General features: G+C 41.7%; 1 pseudogene; it reads right to left on the bottom strand.

The window, feature by feature from the left end:
* Nucleotides 1–1512: 1512 nt before the first annotated feature.
* Nucleotides 1513–2809, bottom strand: LOC146020926 (piRNA biogenesis protein EXD1 pseudogene; annotated as a pseudogene).
* Nucleotides 2810–13578: the final 10769 nt, after the last annotated feature.

Consider the following 13578-nt stretch of genomic DNA (forward strand, 5'->3'; position numbering starts at 1 on the left):
GATTTCCATGTTGTCCAAGGTTCTCCATCCATTTGAACTTGCCACATGTGAAGTCAGCTCCGATACTGCCAGCTTGAGTCAGGTGATTCCCTTGATCAGGCTGTTGCAGAAGCAGCTGGAGAAAATGAAGGAGGAGCTTAAGCATTGCGATTCCACAAAGCATGTAGCTCTTGTGGATGAAGCCCTCCATACGCTTTGCCAGGATACAAGGGTGGTCAGTCTGTTAAAGTCAGAGGAATACATTTTGGTCACCGTGCTCGATCCTCGGTTTAAAGCTTATATTTTGTCTTTGTTTCCACAAGACACAAGTCTACAAAGGTGCAAAGACCTACTGGTTAGGAGATTGTCATGGTAACAGCTCCTCCCTCATTTTTCTGTGGCTGCGAGGGAAAAGCTGCAATTTCCCACACAACCTTCTGGTGGAAATGCATGGCAGGCAGGAGGGAGTCTGGAGTTGGACATCTGGGGCCAAATGTAATAGGGTGAGAGTTTCAGAAAGTGAGAGATTTTGGGAGAGTTTTCCCATGTTTTTTAAAGCAGCAATCAATTACATGGCAAAATCAACCTGGTTTTGCAGTGTAATTGATTGCTGCTTTAAAAAAAGGGGAAAACTCTCCCACAATCTCTCACTTTCTGAAACTCTCACCCTATTACATTTGGCCCCTGGTCTGGACTAAAGGACCTGCCAACGATTGCTGATGGGTCTGCTGTCGCTGCATTGGATGCTGTCACCATTGAAAAAATGGTGGAGGATTACTTTGGTGACAGCATCCAAGTAGACATGTCAGACAGTCCATACCTGTACTGGCAGGATAAAAAGGCAGTTTGGAGGCCCCTGTACAAACTGGCTCTATTTTACCTGAGTAGTTCCCCCTCCATTGTGGACTCCGAAAGAGTTTTTAGTGCAGCGGGGAAGCTGGTCAGTGATCGGCGTAGGAGGTTACTTCCACAAAATGTGGAGAAGATGATGTTTATCAAAATGAATTATCAATTCTTTAATGAAGATCATTAATTGCCTCCGGAGACAACAGAGGGACCTGTGATTGTGGAGTCCAGTGGAGATGAATTGATCATCTTTAATTGCATACAACTGTTTGCACTACACTTCTGTGGAGACGGTTGGTAATAATCACAAAGCTGAGCAATCCCACTGCTGAGAGTCATTGATATGTAAGGTAAGTGGACTTGTCTTTAATTGCATACAAGTGTTTGCGCTCCACTTCTTGCTTCGGCAATTTGTGAGACAAGTGGTAATAATCACAGAGCTGAGTAACCAGTTTATCTTATGGATCACTTTTCGCTATTATATGCTATCATTATTTCTTTTATTGTAGGTGGGCCCAGGAGCAATTGCATCTTGCGCCTCTATTTTTGCAATTATGTGCTTTGTGGGGCCTCATTTTTTAAAACTGCCATCCTGTCTGCTGCTGCAATGCCACTCCTAGATGAGCCATGTGTTTGTGCCACACTTGTGTGGCTTAGTATAGTTAGCCAGCTTCCTCAGTGCATTCATCAGGGTGTCTTTTCCACCCGGGTAAGAAACCCTTGGCCATTGACAATGTATTTGTGTATTGCTTCCTCTCACCTAACTTGCTGGAAAACAGAAAGTTGCAAATGTGTAGACATTGGATGATCAAGCCATATAGTGGGGTTATCGTTTATTAAACTTTGCTTGTAAGTCAGCTTGTAAGTCTTGCCTAACTTGCTGGAAAACACAAAGTTGCAGAATTTCTTTTGGAAGCTCGGAGCAGATCTCAGTGCTGCCCAAATCATACGCTGCTCCTTGGCTATATGTATTTAAATACCCATCAACCAATAATGTAAAATCAGCTAACATGGCATCCAACATTGCTAGGTGCAGAGCCAAGTGGTGTAAGACTTCCAGAGCCAATTCTTTTAGCAAATGTGTAGACATTGGACAATCAAGCCATATATTGGGGTTATCCTCTATTCAAGTTTGCTTATAAGTCAGAAATGAAACTTTTGAAGATGGCATGTTGAGATGTCGAGTCAAACATTCCTTAAGTGAACATGTATGACTAGGAAGGAAGCCCCCAGTTTCCATGAAGGACAGGTATACATCTCCTACCTGTGTATCAAAGACATTGCTAAGAAGAACCACCCTATATTGGTGGGAAGAGACATCCCACAGCCAGCGACAGTCTTGGACCACATTTAGAATGCTTTTGTCTTCAAGTGCCATTTTTAGCCCGTTTCTGAAAACTCAAGGCCCCAAGAGAAGGACATCAAAAAGATAAACGCATCTTTTCGTAGCCACCTGCAGCCAGCACAACTTACCATGGCGACACAAGTTCAGTCCCACTGCACCTAAGCTCAGGACTTTCTGGCTCTGTAGATGTCAAATTGAAGGACCAAGCATAGGCTGAAACTGGTCTATCCCAACATTGTCTGTATCTTTATCCTCAACTGCCCATTTAATGGCCTGTAGGATACCATCAAGCATCCATGCGGTGCAGGTAGATCAGGCTGTCTAATTTCCCCAGCAGGTTTCCCAGCATCTTCAACGCTCTCTTGCAATAAGGTTTTATCTCTTTCATTAGCTGTATTTTCTGGCTCTGGACTTGAAGGACCAGACAATTCATTGTGTGGTTCCAATGGTATGCCCAAAGAGGATTTTTGTTCAAGGCACTTCTTTCCTAGTAGCTAAATCCTTAACTTATCTTAAAGTGATTGTACGGCTTGCATCAATACTCATTGGCACGTCCTGAAAGCACCCAATGGTGGTTGTAAATTTGATATTCTTCCCAATGACCTTCGTTAGGAAGCTGGTATCAGTTACTACATCCATGCTAAACGTGTATTACGGGCACAGGACCAATAACAGCACACACAACCGGCAGCAACTGCAAACAAACGCACCCTCCTAAATACATTTTATCACAAATCCCCAAGGAGAGTCAAAGGGTGTCGGTGGTTGCAATGCCGGACCTTCCCATCACTGTGGTGGAGGATTACTTTGGTGACAGCATCCAAGTAAACATGTCAGACAGTCCTTACCTGTACTGGCAGGAAAAAAGGCAGTTAGGAAGCCCCTGTACAAAGTCAAACTGGCTCTATTTCACCTGAGTTGTCCCCCCACCAGTTACACACTGAAAGAGTTTTAAGAGCAGTGGGGAACCTAGTCAGTGAGCAGTGTATAAGGTTGCTTCCGTGAAATGTGTAGTGGATGATGTTCATCAAAATGAATTGGATGAGGATGACATCTTGCCTCTTTAGATCCAGTTTGTACAGGGAGAGGTGACTTGCTTCTTTTTTTGTGGGGCCCAAACAAAAGAAATTATTTCATCCACAGTCGTGTGGCAGACCCCGTCGCTGAAATGATTGGTTTCTTAAAGTGTGAGTGAGTGGGAGGGCCCCTCTTGCACCTCTTTTTTTGCCATTATGTGCTTCATAGAACACAGAAAGTGCCTGGTGCACGTCCCTAGTTACTATGGAGATTACCTGAACTCGGCGTTTAAAGTGAGGCTTGGCTCCCCGGAAGTGTCCAAGGGGTGCAGCGGGGGTTGATGGCGTCACTGGTGGGAGACCCATTGGCTGGAGTACAGAGGGCCTTTCCTGATGACGTCATTGGCAGCGCGGCATGTCGGTGGACACGAGAGGAGACGCCTACGATGAACGCTGCAGGTGAGTGCAATTATGATGGTGGGGGTGGGTTCTTTTAGAGTATTTATTTTATTTATTAACAGTTTCTTAAATAGTTCATACATATTCCGCAGCGCTTTACAGAGCATAGTTATTAGCAAAAACACATAACGAATTGCAGCACAATACAGTTTAGGACAAGTACATGGTTAATATGGATAGTTGCATCAGTGGACAGGACACTGAAGCAATCATCAGGGTGGCAGTGGTTTATATATTCTAAGAAAGGCACATGGGGAGAGAGGGTCCTGCCCGTGAGAGCTTACATTCTAAAAAGGAAGGGTTAGACAGACAGGGGTGACACAGAAGGGAAAGAGGTGAGCATAAACAGGTTAGGATGAGAGATGGTCGGGTTTTATGCAGGAGGGTGGGAAGAGGTCAGCTTAGTCCTTGATATTTTAAGTCTAAAAAAGCGCTGGGTCATCCAAGAGTAGACAGCAGAGAGACAGTTGGAGATATGAGTGAGGATAGAGGGAGAGCGATTAGGAAAGGAGTGGTAAATTTCAGTGTTATCAGCATAGATGTGATAGTGGAAGTCGAGTGAGCAAATGAGCTCACCCAGAGAGAACATATAGAGATAGAGAAGAAGAGGGCCAAGAATAAAATTTTGGGGGACACCTAAAATCAATGGAAGAGCAGGACAGGTGAGGTCATTAGAGGTACAGCTGGGCATTTTCAAAACTGACAGTGCAAATACAAGCATTAACAGTGATAGTAAAAGTTGTTTGCAGATGTAATAATGATGATATTATGGTTGAATCGCCAGATTAAGCAGCCAGAGGTAGTATGTCGTGAGAATAAATTAAACTCACTCAAAGCAGTCTTTGGTTTCTCAGTTGTTGTTTTCTGTCCTTCTGTTTCACTTCAGTGTAACGCCAGTATAACGCGACAGTTATATTTAAATTATGCCGCACTTTAAAATTGATGCACTTCAAAACTATTATGCACACAGCTAAACCATGCACACAGCCTATGTAATGATCTTTAAATGCATCTGCACTCATTAATTGGACTCTCCCCACCCAATCCACACACCCCTACTACAATGAATGGTAATAAAAGGGGCTTACATAAACATCCATGCATTCCAAGATAGCATGTGTCATTAAGAGTTATAAGATATTCCTCCCTTCACATAGGCAACAGAGATTTGCTTTTTAACTTGCAAAATTAAGTTTGTCAAAAACACATTTCTGATATCTAAAGCAGTGTGCAGAATGTTCAATTACCAAAGCATTTAAATACATCCAGCACCTGAGGTGTAATAATCTGCAGCCCAGCCAGACCAAGTATGTAGAATGCTGGTTACCTATGACACTATCAAATCAATCTAGGACAGAGGGTAGAATCATCTGCAGCCCAGCCAGACCAAGTATGTAGAAAGCTGGTTACCTATGACAATATCAAATCAATCTAGGACAGAGGGTAGAATCATCTGCAGCCCAGCCAGACCAAGAATGTAGAAAGCTGGTTACCTTGATGAAAAGAGATGAAAAGAGAAGTCAGTTCATTCAGGATAAGCTGAACGCCAGTATAACGCCACAGTTATATTTAAATTATGCCGCACTTTAAAAATGATGCACTTCAAAACTATTATGCACACAGCTAAACCATGCACACAGCCTATTCGGCCACAGCCTATGTAATGACCATTAAATGCATTTAAACATTATACACTGGACTTCCAGTTTGGAGATCGAGGGAGATGGAAGCATTGTGGAGGAGCTCCAACTCTGAAGTCATTAATCTGCCGCTTCTGACTGACTTCCCCCTCACCTCCAGCTCCAATTTACCTGCTGAGGACACGCTGAACCCTCTGGTGGTGCAACGCTGGCTAAGAACACCTGGAACCGAAGGAGGCGCCATGTGCCGCACTCCCGACACCCGCGGCCTGCCTCGTCCTCCGATATCCGCCTCTGAGTCACATCGCGAGACGCTGCTGACCAGGTAGGCAATAACACCCTACTCACTCCAGCACACATTCCAGCTCAAAAGATCCTGCCGATTAAGTGCAAGACATTTATCCTTTGCAGCCTTGATCTCCTTGATGCCATAGCCTCTCTCAATAAAGCATTCGCACATTTCATCTAGGACTCCATTCAGGTCCTCTGTCTGGGAGGTAATCCTTACTGCCCTAAGCAGCTGAGCATATGGCAACCAAAAGGAAGGAAAAGGAGGATAGATTGATGTTTTCCAATACGTACTCCATCACATTTGGCAAGCTTTAATCTGCTATTATGGCGCACTGGCCTATCCTTCGCACAGACCCGATGATAGGGGAAATGTGCAAGAAACCTCCCCTGTTCTGTTATAAGCGAAGCCAGAACATTAAACAGCATGTTGTTTTTTTTCAGACATAAGTCCCAGAGTGGACAGGACTGGCACATGGCTTAGTACCAGAAAGGGTTCATTTAGGTGTTCAGGGTGCGTTAACTGTAAACATATAATCCCAGGCAGCAATTGGCAGCATTTCCAGACTGTTCGAGTATATAACATCAAGCACTGAATGGACTGCAACAGGAAATATGTGATTTACATTGTGTTATGCCCGTGCCAAAAAGTGTATGTGGGCAAAACGGTCCCATTGAAGGAGAGGATAGCAGCCCACCGATCCTCTGTGATAAAAGCATTAATCAATATTAATGTTGTTGCCATTAGCAACAGCAAAAAAAAACATTAATCAATACACCTGTTGCCAGGCATTAAGTAAACTTTGGACACAGAATAAATGAATTTAAATTCATGTCAATTGACCATATCCCCCCTTTAAGGAGAGGAGGTGACCGTCATAAGAGACTTCTCCAGCGTGAGAGCCAATGGATTTACAATCTTCAGTTCCTGGCACCTCATGGAAATCAATATGTCTATATTCCTTTAAGTACAGTACATAATGGGTGCACCTGATGGGGTCATTATGGTCATCTTTTTTTACCTTTGGCCTGCTTTATAATAAATTATTATGTAACCTTTTGGTATATCTATATGTCTTTCATTATGTTTCTGTTTATTTATTGTTTTTTTGCACTTATTTCTTTGAGTGAATATTTCTGTATGAGACGCCCAGGACACTGTACACATATAGGACCTAGATTAATTATCCAATGAATTTATTAGTATGCTACAAACAACATCTATTGAAAAGTTATTTGAGTCCTTACAATATTGTTGATCTGTACATGATATAGCTGGGCGCCTCAGACAGTAACACTGTGTGTGTATTTGTTTAGGTATTTGCTTGTAATAAGGGAAACCCAGGGTTGCCATGACAAAAGGGACACAGTGCTGACCATATCCGGTTGTGTGTAGCAGTCTAACCCGCTCCCCACACACTCAGCCCATGTAACTAGCTCCACTTCCGGTTCTTTTGTTCCAGTGAGTGTACAGTGGTGCGGGAGAGGATGATGTGGTGCGGGGAAGACAGTGACGCAGCTGGAGCGGTGGCATGGCGCCCCTGGTCCTAGGTAATCCTGGTACATTCCACCACAATTTAAAGGTCATATTTCATCTGTGTATGTTGGTTGCCCTTCGAAAAAGGCGCACATGCGCCGAAACGATCCCGTCAGCAATTAGCCAGAATGATGGCACGATTATTCAATAAGAGCTATATGCAAATATAACAGTACATAAGTATATGGCCATTTGAAACATGAATAAAACATATTCAAAATTGAGATCCTTTTACATACCCGATGGGTTTTGATTTTCTCCAGTAATAAACGATACTGGGCTCAAATGAGAAAATAGCCCGTACAATCTAATGGTAGGATCAATAATTGGGTTTTAGCTTCTTGCAAAATATATGGATATCAATAAATAGCATTCCGAAAAAAAAAAAAAATTCCATTCACTCTAATTGTTAATCGACTCTAAATGTAATCAGTCTAACCAGGATTTATAAATCTAGCATGATTATCACCATAATTATAAAGGTGCATCCATTACAAAGTAACTGGTATAAACAACAAGGTATATATAATATCAATTAAACAGAAGTCCAAGGGCAAATGGTCCCTGCTTGTATAATATGTAAGCTCAGTAAAAAAGGAATGGATCACAATCCCATAAATGCATTACTTACATTGGAGTTCTGTGAAGAGATGTACACCGCATGAATCCACCAGAGTGAATGATTAATACGGCCTACACACATGCCGATATTAAGGCATTTTCTAAGCGATTTTGCTTAGTTTGGCAAAGTCGCTTAGCAAATGCCCTCACATCGGTGTATGTGTGGGGGCTGTATCGGCATCCGTGCGCGTCCCCGCGCGTCTTTATCGCTGGCCGAGATTGATGGACAGTGTCCATCAATCTCGGCATCGGCAGTGTTCTTTATCGCTGGCCGAGATTGATGGACAGTGTCCATCAATCTCGGCATCGGCAGTGTTCTCCCACGCTTAGCACACAGAGCTGACAGCTCGCTCTGTGTGTGGGCTTTCAGCTCTGTGTGCTAGGCGATAGCTGCGCAGCACAGCCCGACCTAGCATAGCTAGGTAGCCCTGCACACATCGACATGTGTGTAGGGCCCATTAGTCTCTGTTGGTGCTGGCTTATATAGCACTAAGTGATGACATCACTTCCTGTAATCACGAATGGGTTTCTCTTTTTTTTTTTTTTTTTTTTTTTCTTACAACTTTATTTCCAATATTTTTTTTTTTTTTTTTATAGCAGCCATGAAAATAATCTTAATTTAAGTGAAGTTCAATTTAAGTGAAACTATATTGAAAATGGTGTTAAATTCCTTATGTAGAGCCATTAAATCGCTCTGTATTTACTGATTAGACCTAACCATATATTATTTAAAAATTTGTGAGTATATTATTTAGTGTATATTTATTTCTCGTGGACTAACTATTACATACTAATTGGATGTGCTATGTGATATATTTAGTGCATACTATGATTGTGAGCAATTTTACTGAACTTACATTCACAAATAAAGAGAATAATTGCATTTATACTGCATCAATACATTATCGCAAATTGTGTATAGAAAAAATAAACTTGATGAGGAAGGATAAGTGGGAAATGAATTGGTAAGGAAGGATAAGTGGGAAATAAATTGGAACAAAGAAGATTAGAAATGAATTTATAGGAATGCTACGACGTCGATTCCCTCATTCAGGCCATTTGGTGTTAGGGAATTAAGAGTGTATATCCAGAAACTTTCTCTCTTGATTAGTTCTGAACCTCTGTTGCCACCCCTAGGGTTTGGTGACACTTTCTCTAAGATGGTGAATGAGAAATTTTCCTTAGTTACAGTTGACCCATGTTTTTCCAGGTAATGCCTAGGAAGGCTGTGTATTTTAACTTTATTTTTGATATTGTGCATATGTTCTTGTATGCGAATCTTGGCTTGTCTGATGGTTTTTTAATGTATTTTAATCCGCAGCCGCAGGTGACCATATATACAATGTGGTCGGAGTTGCAAGTCACAGCCTCTTTAATGGAATAGGTCCTTCCATTATCGAGGGTGTAACTGAACGCCGATCTATCAAGAAATTTACAACAAATACATTTGTTACAGGCCATCACTCCTGGTTTTTTACTCAAAAAGTTCTTTTGGACACAAGGTTTACTAGAATCAGTGGACTTCAATTTACTTGGTGCTAGCAGAGATTTCAAGTTTGTCGCCCGTCTGAAGACAACATTTGGCTTAGGGGGTAGGTGTTGACCAAGGACGGGGTCTCTCAAAAGAGTGCCCCAATGTTGTTCAAAGATTCTTTTGATGGTTATGTTTTCACAGTTGAATTGTGTGATGAAAGGCTTGCAGTTCATGATTTTCTTAGGTTTCTGCATCTGTGTAAGGAGCACATCTCTTTCTTTGATTGAGGCATTATTTCTTGCTGTATTGATGAAATCCTCTTTATAACCCCTTTCCAGGAATCTTGCATGTAATAATTCCGACTGTGACCAATAATCTTCAATACTGCTGCAGTTCCGCCTAATTCTTAAAAACTGAGCATAAGGTACGCTATTTTTCCATGTGGGATGGTGGCAGCTTTCCGCAGGAATGTAGCTGTTGGCATCAACAGTTTTAAAGTGTGTCCTGGTAAAGATCTCTACATCAGGGATGCCTTCAAGTTCTAGGTCTAAAAATTCGATTTTCTTCCAATCAGACTTATACGTAAACTTGAGATTGTAATTGTTTACTTGGATCTGGGCCATGAACTCAGTAATGCTGGCTTCATCCCCTTGCCAGATGAACAGAAGATCGTCGATGTATCTTCCATACAAGACAATATTATCTTCAAACTGTGTACCATATATGATCCTCCCAAGCTCTCATATGTAAATTTGCATAGGCAGGGGCAAATTTAGTCCCCATTGCCATACCTTGTTGCTGGAGATAGAAGTTGCCTTCAAATTCGAAAAAATTATGATTCAATATAAATTGAATGCTTGTAGTCAAAAAAGTAATCTCAGGTGGACTCATATTGGGATCATTCAGCAGGATGTTATGAATTGATTCGAGGCCCTTTGAGTGGGGGATGGAAGAAAACAGTCCTTGAACATCAACCGTCAACCAGCTGTAGTTAGATGACCAAATCTTGCCTCTTAGTAGCTGTAAGATAGCTGTACTGTCTTTAAGGTGAGAACGGTTCTGTAGGACATATGGTTGCAAACACAAATCTAAGTAATGCGAGAGATTAGCCGTTAGAGAGTTTACCCCAGCAATTATAGGGCTTCCCGGGGGATGCATGGAATCTTTGTGTACCTTCGGAATATGATAAAAAATTGGTATTGTTGGAAATTTTACCATCATATAGTCAAATTCTTCTTTGCAGATGACACCTTTTTGAAGGCCAATGGATAAGTGATTCTCTAGTTCTAATTGGAATTCATTTGTAGGGTTGCTGGGCAGCTTGATGTATGTGGTCTCGTCATTCAAAATTTTGTTTGCTTCAGAAAGATAGTTGGTTCGGTCCTGTAGAACCACTGCTCCGCCTTTGTCCGCTGTTCTTATAACGGTATTTCTGTCTTTGCTCAAAGATTTTAATGCTTTATTTTCTTGGGAACTTAAATTGTTAACAGTGTGTTTCCTCGGTTTTATCTTCCTAAAATCCTCTCTTACTGCTTCAAAGAAGACATCCAAATGACTCCCCCTTGATTCAACCGGGTAGAAATGTGAAGGTAGGGAGACGAGGGGTTTCTCCTCCATCTCGCTTTTAGAATTTGAAGATTTTATTAGGAAATGGCGTTGGACAGTGAGATTACGTATATACTTATTGAGGTCAATGAAAAGGTCAGAGGAGTTTCTATGGTTATCAGGGGCGAATTTGAGCCCTTTGTTTAGTAACGCGACCTCGGCTGGAGATAATTCTTTCTCAGAAGAAAGAGGGGATGGTAGGGGTAGTTTTATTTTTTTTTTTGGTGATTTGCTTGCCCCCCCTTGATCCTCTACCTCGCCATTGAACCTTCGTTTTAGACCGTGTGAAGAATCCAGACGGGGATAGAGTTCTTCCCTTGTGGATCGATGGGGTGGATCTGGATACTGTCGCTCTTCTAAAAAATGGCGCTGTTGTTTCCTGTGGGGAGATGGTGATCGATAAGAATCGAAACGGTTTCTCCGATGGTCTTCCCGATATGAGGGAATTCTGTTTCTATGGTTACGCCATTCTTGAGTTTGGTATTGATAACCATCTCTATGTCCTCTGTACTCGTATCTTCTATGGTTGTCCTGATAACTATAAGGGCGTCTTGATTCATTGTATGGACGGTAGGTGTTATTTCTTGGATAGTTGTTCTCTTGAGGGCGGAAACTCTCCCTATAAGTGTTTCCGTAAAGTTCTTGATTGGATTTATTATAAGGTTGTGCTCGGGTCCTTAATTCATTGGGCCAAGTATGGATTTGACCACTTATATAATCCCTTTTGTCACGGGAAAACTTTTTTTGTGATGATTCTATCTTCCCCATTTCATTCTCAACTTTTACTAAGTCATTTTTCCTCTCATTATAATTAGGCTCATGAGTTTGTTCGAACACTCATCCAGAATGGAATTCCACAGCTTTAGAAAATTGGCATTGTCGCCACCATATGTGGGGTTTTTTTGTAGGCGGAGGGCTCGGGGGATTCTCCCCACTTCCAAATACTTTTCAAGTGTCACGATGTCGTACCACCCCTTGAGTTCCTTGGTGGCTAATTTTTCCAAGGAGTTCAGATAGCCATAATAATCATTCTCATCCTCCTCCATCTTGAAAACCTGTTCATCCTCCGTGAAGATATTTTTAACGTTGAGAGTCCTTTTAAGGGCATTTTGGACAAGGCAGCGGAAAGGGGTAACTAACAGAATAGATAGAACAAGATATGGGGGGTCCCCTTTCTGCGCTCTAGAACTATGGAGCAGCACCTCTGAGGGATCTTCTGTTAGGTAAGATCCAGGGAATAGAAATGAAAAAAGAAAGTGGGGTTTCAGAGGGCGCTAATATATCACAACAATTTTGATAAAAATGGTATTTATTACAACCTCAGTAAAAATTGTCATAAAAAACACCTCTTAGGGGGCCTTATTCTGGTTGGTGAGTATATTTCCTCTCTCTTTCGGAGAGGTCCGCACGCCACGCTGTGCGGACATCGTCCGTAAAAACGCCCACCGGTCCTCCGCATTCGGAAGGACTCACTCTTTAAGAAGAGGGCATGTTTACCGACGACATACAAACCATGCGTGTGCGGTGGACACACTCAGATTCTGCACGGTCTTACAGCGTATGCACGGTCTTACCGCCTCAGAACGGACGGGAACCTGCCCGTACGCACCGATGCGGTGTATTTACGCACAAATCACCACCACTCTTATCTGAATCCCCAAATCGATCACATGACACACTTAGGCAATTAGCCAACCTCATTGAAAAGGGATTGTTTTTCCGGGTCATCTATTATTTATCTAATTGATAATTAAACACTTAAAAAACACTTTACATTAACCCTGACATCATGCTAAGTTCGCCACATTCTTTCTCGCCCCTTGAAGCCCATGTGCTATGTATGCATATTACATCATCTTCTTCACATTCAAACTCACACATACACATCAACACACTTATGTACATCTTTACATTACCCTTCACTTTCAATCACTGCTATGCAATAAAAACATCTATCTACTGTATATAACTTTTGCACCTTACATAAATAAACATCACTATACTTATTTCCTTATATTTATACTTATACTGTAAAAAAAAAAAAATAACACACAGACCACTTCAAACTTTAACTGGAAAATTTATTTACATAAAAAAATAAAAAAAATTCAACTTTTTACAGCAGGAGGTCGCACAGGTCCTGGACATGTGCCACCATTCTGAGGAGGTCCTGCCGCAGCCTCATGAGGACCCCTCTGACGCCCTCGGCTTCTTCCGGTTCATCTGTGGGCATGTTAAAGGGGGTTCAACATTAATTATGCTACTCAGGTACACCTTGTACAGTCAATCCTAAGTACCTACAGCATGAGAAATTATACATACAAACAATTACATAGGCAATACTGTTTATAAAGGCAGAAAATATATGATGCTGCCACACACACACACACTTACACAACAGAATATGTGACTCATAAACTTGGCAATGTATCTATCCAAATCACAACAACACTTGAGCCTCACTCACACTTCTCCTGCCAAAACACTCACCAATCTACTAGAAAGCTACATCCACTACAACATGCCACATTTAGCCATACATATATACCTGCATGTCACTGCTTAATAGCTAAACTGCATGATAGATAGATAGATAGATAGATAGATAGATAGATAGATAGAGAGATAGATAGAATAGATACCACATTAAAAGGCTAGCCTAGTCCCTCTACCCATTACTTCATGATTCCTTGTCACATTGCCAGATAGGTGAAAGTGTAGCACTAATCCGCTTCCATACACCAAACCATTTCTAAGTTCAATACATC

Source organism: Crinia signifera, chromosome 7 (genome assembly GCF_055691185.1).
Source record: "Crinia signifera chromosome 7, ASM5569118v1, whole genome shotgun sequence".
Lineage (NCBI taxonomy): Eukaryota > Metazoa > Chordata > Amphibia > Anura > Myobatrachidae > Crinia > Crinia signifera.